This window comes from Oryctolagus cuniculus, chromosome 6 (genome assembly GCF_964237555.1).
Source record: "Oryctolagus cuniculus chromosome 6, mOryCun1.1, whole genome shotgun sequence".
Lineage (NCBI taxonomy): Eukaryota > Metazoa > Chordata > Mammalia > Lagomorpha > Leporidae > Oryctolagus > Oryctolagus cuniculus.
Window position 1 is genome coordinate 31078799 of NC_091437.1, and position 8156 is coordinate 31086954.

An 8156-nucleotide genomic window follows, 5' to 3' on the forward strand; every position below is an offset into this window, starting at 1 on the left:
TAGAATTAAACAAAGTGGGGGCCGGCGCCGTGGCTCCCTTGGTTAATCAGGGAAATGCCAATGAAAACACATGAGGTTTCACCTCAGCCCAGTTATAATGGCTCTCATACAGAAATCAACAAACAAGAAATGCTGGCAAGAATGTGGGGAAAAATACCCTAATCCACTGTTGGTGGGAATGTAAACTACTTCAGCCATTGTGGAAGACAGTATGGAGATTCCTGAGAGATCTGAAAATAGACCTACCATGTGACGAAGCAATCCTACTTTTGGGAATTCATTCAAATGAAATGAAATCAGCAGGTTAAAAGAGTTATTTGTACCCCCACGTTTGTGGCAGCTCAATTCACAACAGCTAAGATATGGAGTCAACCCAGATGTTCATCAACTGATGACTGGATAACACACACACACACACACACACACACACTCTGGAATAATACTCAGCCATTACAAAGAATGACATCCTGTCTTGCTACAAGACAGATGCAACTGGAAAGCATTATGCTCAGTGAAATAGGCCAGTCTTCAAAAGACAACCATCATGTATTTTCTCTGATAAGTGGCAGTTAATACAGAATACAAAAATATATAGAAATGAAATGGATGTGGTATGATTGTCGTTTTAGGAACTGTGGGCTTCCTGCTTTTTAATTGTTTAATATTATATTTAGTGGTGAATTAAGCCTGAGAATATAGTGAGGATTAAAATTGTGTCTTTGCAAAAACTGATGAATGACGGGAGGCAGGGACGGGAGTGAGGGAAGTATGGTTATCTTCTGGAACTGTACCTATGGAACACACGAAATCTGCTCTCTTCATAATGCTAAAAATTTTAAAAAGAATACCAAAAAAGATAAAATTTATGTTGGTGAAAAAACAATTTGAAATCCATGCATATTAGTAGTCACAATTTCTGCTTTCTTCCTTTTTATCATCAAGTAATTTAAAATAATACCGATGGTCAGTGCTTTCAAAAGAGTCATAGAGTACTATTAGATCAAATACCAGGGAATGCAGAAACACAGTGTACACTGGTATGGATACCTGAGATTAGGCAGATGTTGTTAGGCCTAAGAGCATGTGGAGTAATCTGGTACTGATCCCAAAGCCACCATGGAGGATTTTAAGAAAATTAAATTGTGCTTTCCAAAAACCACTTTGCTTGTAGGGTGAATAATGGATATAGGGGGCAAGAGAGCATGTAAAGACACCAACTGAATGGCTTTTCCATTGGTCTACATGAGAGCAGAGGCGTGTGGGCCAGGTTCAGGGTCTCATGAAGTTGAGAGTGAACTAGTCTCACTGCTTTCATCTGAAACAGAAGTCTATGAATTGAGCTAAATTACTCATTAGCAGATGGAAGGAAACAGTGGCAGAGGCACTTGGAAGAAAAATGTCAGCTGTTGGCTTCTAGGATAGATATTTATATTATGTACTTGATTTAATCCATATGATTAAGCTTCGGGAAATAAATGAATATTTGAGATGATCTGGGACCAAAGTGCATAATTTAAAAATACAAAGCATAGAACTTTCATTTCTTTCTGCCTTCACCTGTAATTTATTCAATTCCTCACTCGAAAGAATAAACTTTTTTTAAAAAAGGATTTTGAGTTACTCAATTAATCATCCATCAAAATTTGTTTTAGACCCAAACTTTGCTCAAGACCTAGGATTAAACTATGATTTATCTAGGGTGTAGGTCATATTCAACCTTTGCATTCTCTGTGCCTAGCACCCTTGCTTTTTGGATTTGAAGGCAGAAAGAAAAGAACCAAAGAATAGCTCGTTTACTTAAGACAGATATCAGATTAGTTGAAACAAAAAGTAAAAGCACTTGATAACAAATGGGAAAACACTAGGTAGATTTCGAATCTTTTCTACTTAAATTTCTAATTTGACTGCCTGATTTGTAATTTGTTTGTATATAACTGTCTTTACACCAGGATTGGTTTCTTTCCATCTGGATGTGCAAACGTAATAAATTAAATAGTTATTGGTGCTGTGGTTATCTATGGTATTTCCAGAGTTCTTTAGTGCAGCCATGAAAAATAAACACTGGCCTGTTACTAAAAATTCTTGCACACTGAGAATCTGATGGTGGGTCCCAGAGAAATGTGATTCCCCCAGACTCGTCTTTGCTCCCCACTCAGTTTCGACGTCACAGGGCACTACTGCTTTGGGGAAGCACTGGGAGTGGGGTCTCGAGGGCTGAGGGCACAGGAAACGAGGGCTTGTAAAGACGCCTGTGAGGGGAAGAGATGACATTGATGAATGAATCCTGGGCCAGGATGAATGTTGCTAGCCTGGTGGCTTTGGGGAGTTATTCACAGGGCGGTGGATGTTTTTTTCTGCTTTATAGCTACTGTCATGCCAAGGGAACTGGCTCAAGGTCACAGAAACTATGAATCAAGGTCTAGGCTGGTCCAGGACCCAAGAGTGCCAGACCACTGTCCTTGTTACTGGTCAAGTTCTCTCCAGAATCATCTTCCTCCTGCAGACCTGGCCCTCTCCTGGGTTCACTTCCTTAGTTAGAGACACTATCATTTACCTTGTGGGCTGAGCCAGCTCTTGTGCCCAATCTCAAAAGTTCTTACACTCCATCAGGTGTTACAGATACAGGAAGCAGCTCCAAACAGGCAAATAAATGGGTGTGGAAAGCCTTCGAACTGAAGGCCTTCCTATGTAAATGAAACACAGACACAGGACGCTAATGCAAACTGCTATCCTGGTTTCCCTTTCTCAATTTCTCTTTTTCTCTTAGCCCTACATCCTGCTGATGACTCAGCCTGACAGAGTGGACCTTTGGCATGACTATGGAATCCTGTCCCTCTTCTCCCTTCCAATTGTCACGGCTTTAATTCAGGGCCACACCCTTCTATCTCCTCCTACCTGGCCTCTCCAAGTCCAGTTTAGCCATTGTACTTTTCCTGCATCTATTGTTGTATTGGCCACACAGCTATCCCTCACAGCCTGTGTGAGGTTATGTCATTCCCTTGTGTGAACTTTGGTAGTTCCCCACTGTGTGTGGGTTAAGGTGGACCTCAACATGGTTAAACACACCTAACTTTCCAGCCTCATCTGCTACTCCCTCTCCTCGCTTGTTCTGCATTCTAGAATACCCGAGATCTTGCTAGTTTCTAAGCGTGTCACATGAAAGTGTTAATCATTCAGTGTGGGTGATGAGCTTCTGGAAGTGGAAATGCTACCTGAACAGCCGTCTGTGGGGTCAGTCCAACATGTTATCCCCAGATAACGCTTAAGGTGCGATAAATAATGTCTTATAAAATAAATAACATCTTATAAAATAAATATTCTTTCTCATTCTGTGCCCCTAAGTGACTGATTTAGACTAGCATTTACTACTAATATTCCCCAAAGGGAAACAGGGCCATGGGATGCATAAAATTGAGATAAGTTGCTGCTTCAAAAATACATTTGCAAGAAAGGAGTGAAGGCCTCCGGATAACATCAGAACATAAACCTCTCCCCTTGTGCTTCTTGATGTCTTGGCATCCACAAAAATGAGAGGGGGCAGCAACATGGGAAATCTGAAAAAAATAAAAACAAAAAACAAAAAAACCATGGCTGCCTGGTATGGTCTCTCTAACTGGAACTTTGGGAAGCCATCGCTCTCTGAGTTATGTTTAAAGCCAGCCACCATCTAACTCCCGTGGCACAGGGCTGCCTTGGGTTATTACAGTCCCCCAGTCTTTCCCAAATCTCAGTTACGCACAAGCTGTATTTCACTGGGAAGCACTCTGCAGGCCCTGGGGGAACAGTAGGTGTTGATAGCCATAATAAATTGAGCGGAGTTCTGCTGTATTGGCCTGTGTAACATCTTGCACCCCAAAGGACTCGATAAACTCCATGTGGTGTTTTGCCGTGGCTGCGCTGCGACATCACTCTCAGAATCCGGCAGCTTCTGCGTGGCCCTTCACCATCAGAGCTACTTGGAGAATGCAAATCATGCAATTGAGCCACCCTGGAAACTTGAGGCCTCCTTCCTGGTGCCATCTGCCTGTGACCTGCAGCCGTGTGTCCCCTGGAGCACATGAGGTCATCCTTTGTGACTGTGTGCCTGGGCTTCACCCCTGCCTAGAGGAACCACATGCTCAGGGGGCCCTAGATGGGTGCTGTATTTAACAAATACCGAGAAGAGATGTGGCATAACAGAGACAATCAACACATCTGCGGACGATCGCCCCAAAGCACAGCCTCCCGGGCAGCCTCCACACCGGGCAGTTGAATTTGAGCTTGGAAGCCTGACAACGTCATTTAGAAACAGCCTGGCCATCAAGTCATGGGATTTGGCTTTTTGTAAACAAACATAAGATCCAAACAAGAGAACAAATGGACACACGAGATGGCTCGGCTCCTTGTCTCTCAAGGCAGTTTTGAAGGAGAAGTGCTAATTTGCTTAAAGAGGTGAGATATTGCTGAGGAAGGTCCCACAAGGACTACCTGGGATGACTGTTCTCAGATGGGAAGCTCTGTCCATTGGATCATCAGCCGAGGGAGGGAGGGAGAGAGGAAGAGAGAGAGAGAGACAGAGAGCTTCCATCTGTTGGGGCAGGAGCAGGCCAAAGCCAGGAGCCTACAAATCTCACTGGGTTCCAATGTGGGTGGCAGGGACTCAAGTACTTGAACCATCACCTGCTGGCTCCTAGGGTACACGTTATCAGGAAACTGTAATCAGAAGCCCAGCAGGGATTCAAACCCAGGCACTGTGGTATGGGATGTGGGTATCCCAAGGCAGCATCCTGCTATTCTAAGGGCCCAGCCCACATAATGTGCATTTATAACAACTTTCTGGACCAGGCCAGCAACATATCCCCAGTTGGCCACAATGGCCAAAGCTGGGCCAATCTGAAGCCAGGAGCCAGGAGCTTCTTCTGGGTCTCCCACACAGGTGCAGGGGCCCAATGACTTGGACCATCTTCTACTGCTTTCCCAGGCCAGAGCAGAGAGCTGGGTCAGAAGTGCAGCAGCCGGGAACTGAACTGGCGCCCATTTGGGAAGCCGGCACTGCAGGTGGCAGCTTTACCCACTACGCCACAGCACCAGCTCCTACACTTTTCTAAAGTCTTACAATGACATACTTTCAGCTTAGTTTATAATCATAAGCTTAGCCCTGCACACTCGTGAAGTTTGCTTTTTGAAGCAGTGTGACACACACACTTGGACTGGATCCTGATTTGCAATGATGTCCTCCTTTACGTGCCGACTGCAGGGTTCATAAAGCACTCAGAATCTCAGCATTTGCACAAACACAGTGAGCACTGCATAGAGGGCACCGCTGTCGGCGACCAGGGGAGGGGGTGGGCAGGACTGCATGCGGCAGCGTCATCGCCACAGCAGGTACGACACTGGCTGCGTGTGGCAGACATCAGTCCATCACTCAGAACCTTGTCAGGCGGTTCACAGCTTTAACTTAATCCTGCAGTCTCCACAAATTTGTCAACTGCCCAGGCCTGTGTGGCCAGGCGGTCCAGCTGGGTCTTTCCCTGACTCTCACTGTGCTCGTCCCCATGTAGGCACAGAGAGGGGAGCTCCTGGCCTGAGGCACACATGGCTGCACATTCTCTCTTCCCAAGACTCTCAGTTGATTTTCCAAAGTCTCTATTCCACCCTGACCAGAAAAGCCTTGTCCTAGTAATTCCAGGGTATCAGGTAGCTGTGTTCTTCATTCCTGTAGATTTTAACCACATTATCAGATCTTATTTGTCCCTTCAGGAGCCTTTCATTGTTCAAGCTTGGATATTCTGCAGTTTCTCTTTTAAAAAAATCACAGTGGTGCTCATAGGAAAGTCGGTGACCTTAAGAGGCCTGGCTTCCGTCCTAACCCGTCACAGGCCCTTAGCCAGGTGGAGGTCTGCCAGCCATGGCCACTCAACATGCACTGTTCTGGAGCTGACGGGGGCTGAATCCCTCCCCTGGGCTTAGCAAGCAACAGAGTCTCAGAAGAACATCAAGTGGAACATTTCTAAGCCTTCTCCTTTTCTGCCCCCTTAAATTCCTTCCCAATCAGGCCACACTGTGTGTTACCAGGACGCCATTAACTCCCCTATACAAAGGCACCTGTCTCCACCAGGAGGCCATTTGTACACCCTCACCAGAGATGGAGGTGTGAGAACTGGGAGAAAGGACCCACCCTGAGAGATGCCTGCCTCCTGTGCCTGCAGACCAGGAACGCCTGGGCAGGGCTCAGCTGCTCTTGCTCGGGGGATGCAGCACTTGTGTTGAGTGCTCTGGAGAGAGCCCAACAACTGTGCAGTGTATAAATATTTGCATTCCTTAATTGTCTTTGGACAGGATCGGCTGGGCTGAGTCACCCAGGGCCTCGTCCCCCTTACACCTGGGATGAGGAGCTGAATGGTAACAGGTTTCCTTTCCTGCACTGGGTGGTCTATGGGTGCTGCTTCAGCCAGGTCACACCCCTCCTTCACAATGGTCCTCCAGTGAGCCCCACACGTCTGTGTGCTGGGGACACCAGGGACCTACAAGGCTGCTGAATCAGTGAGGCTTGCCACCCCCCACAGCCGATGACTCGTCTTCTTTCTGGGCCTCTCCACTTTGCCTTCCTTCTCCTTTCCTTCCCTGGCCAAAAGAAACCAAACTAAGTCCCCTGGACAGAGGAGCTTCCTTGCTGACAGCCAGGGATTGGAGTATTAGAGGATTAAACAATGAATAAATATCGAGTGTGGCATTTTAATGGGGCTCTAACTCAGTTGCATGGGACAATTTGGGAACCAGAAAGCCATCTGGACGTGAGGATATTTGAGACTAAGCATCATGGTCTGTGCTTGCTTCGGCAGCACATATACTAAAATTGGAATGATACAGAGAAGATTAGCATCATGGTCTGCCTTGTTTTTTTATTTTTTTCCTTCACAAGCAAAGAAAACAAAGCTGGTCATTTTTCACCTCTGACATGAGAGGATGGGAGGGTGTTTCTTTCAAAAGTTTCCTCTCATTTTGGTTTTGACATTGATGGGTGGCTTTGGCTTCAGAAAATTCCAGATGGATAATATTGGATGAATTTCCTGGGGTGAAGGAAGTGATGGTTTTAAAGGATGTGTTTGGGCTCTTGGCTCCTACTCATACTGAGTGCAAAACCTCTGACCTCAGATGAAGATGTTTTGCTTTGTAGAGGTGCTGGGAGCCTCCGCCCCCACCGGGTCCTTTTCTGATGCATCCATTGACTGAAACACACACAGGGACGCTTTGCCGCAAGCTGCAGTTGTTGGTGAGTGGCGTTTCAAGCTTAGTGCACACTCTAGTGTACACGATGATCTCATCTCTTGAGTATGCTTTGTTTTGATTAATGCCAGACTCTGAGAGCCCACCCCACAAGCCAGGATGGCCCAAAGGTTAACCTCAGTCACTGCTGGGACCTGCTCTTTCCTGAGTAACACAGGAGGCTGAAATCATGCCCAGTAACCAACTCATGATGGCTGCTGTTGGCATCCGCATTAGAGGTCCTGCAGACTCTTGGGCTCCATCCTTGGCATGGGAGCTTTGCCAAGGCTGCAGGACCTTTGCCCAGGTTCCTGCCTCCCCGGGCATACAGAATGCCCTCTCCCACACCCAAGCCCTGCCACCTTCTAGGGTGGAGTCTATGATTTTCACTGAACCAAGACTCTGATAGCCCACCGACTTTCCCTCTTCCCAGGTTCAAAGTCATATTTCCTTTGTCTTGCTTTGTCCTCAGTGCTGTTTCTCTGTCCCCTCTTTGTATCTCAGGACACCTAATGTGCTGGAAAGATGTAGAATTTCAGCCAGGAAAATAGGTGCTGTGCCCAGTGGTTGTTCCCAAAAGATAGAGTAGCAAACAAAACACTTTATCCTGGGGGTATAGGTGGCTGAAAAGACAGAATGGTCACTTTGGGCAGTGTGTTGTTAGAGGCATTGAGTGTTCAGCAGAAGGCAAAGTTTCTCAGGTTCTTTATTGTTCATACAACGTGAAGAACTAGGGGGAAGAAATTGAGTACAGGAGACAAGAAATGAAAACAAATCGGAGAGAGATTGGAGTGGGCAGACAGGGTGGCTGGCTTGAGAAAGAGGAGGTGTTGCTGTTCCTGTCTGAGAGGGAAGGGAGGTGAGAAAGGCCATTTGGAGCAATTGCTAAATGGAAAAAGCAAAGAGACTCT

The 8156-nt window shown here is 46.3% G+C and overlaps 1 pseudogene; it reads left to right on the forward strand.

Moving 5' to 3' along the window:
* The first annotated feature begins 6805 nt into the window (after nucleotides 1-6805).
* On the forward strand, nucleotides 6806-6862 carry LOC138850261 (U6 spliceosomal RNA; annotated as a pseudogene).
* Nucleotides 6863-8156: the final 1294 nt, after the last annotated feature.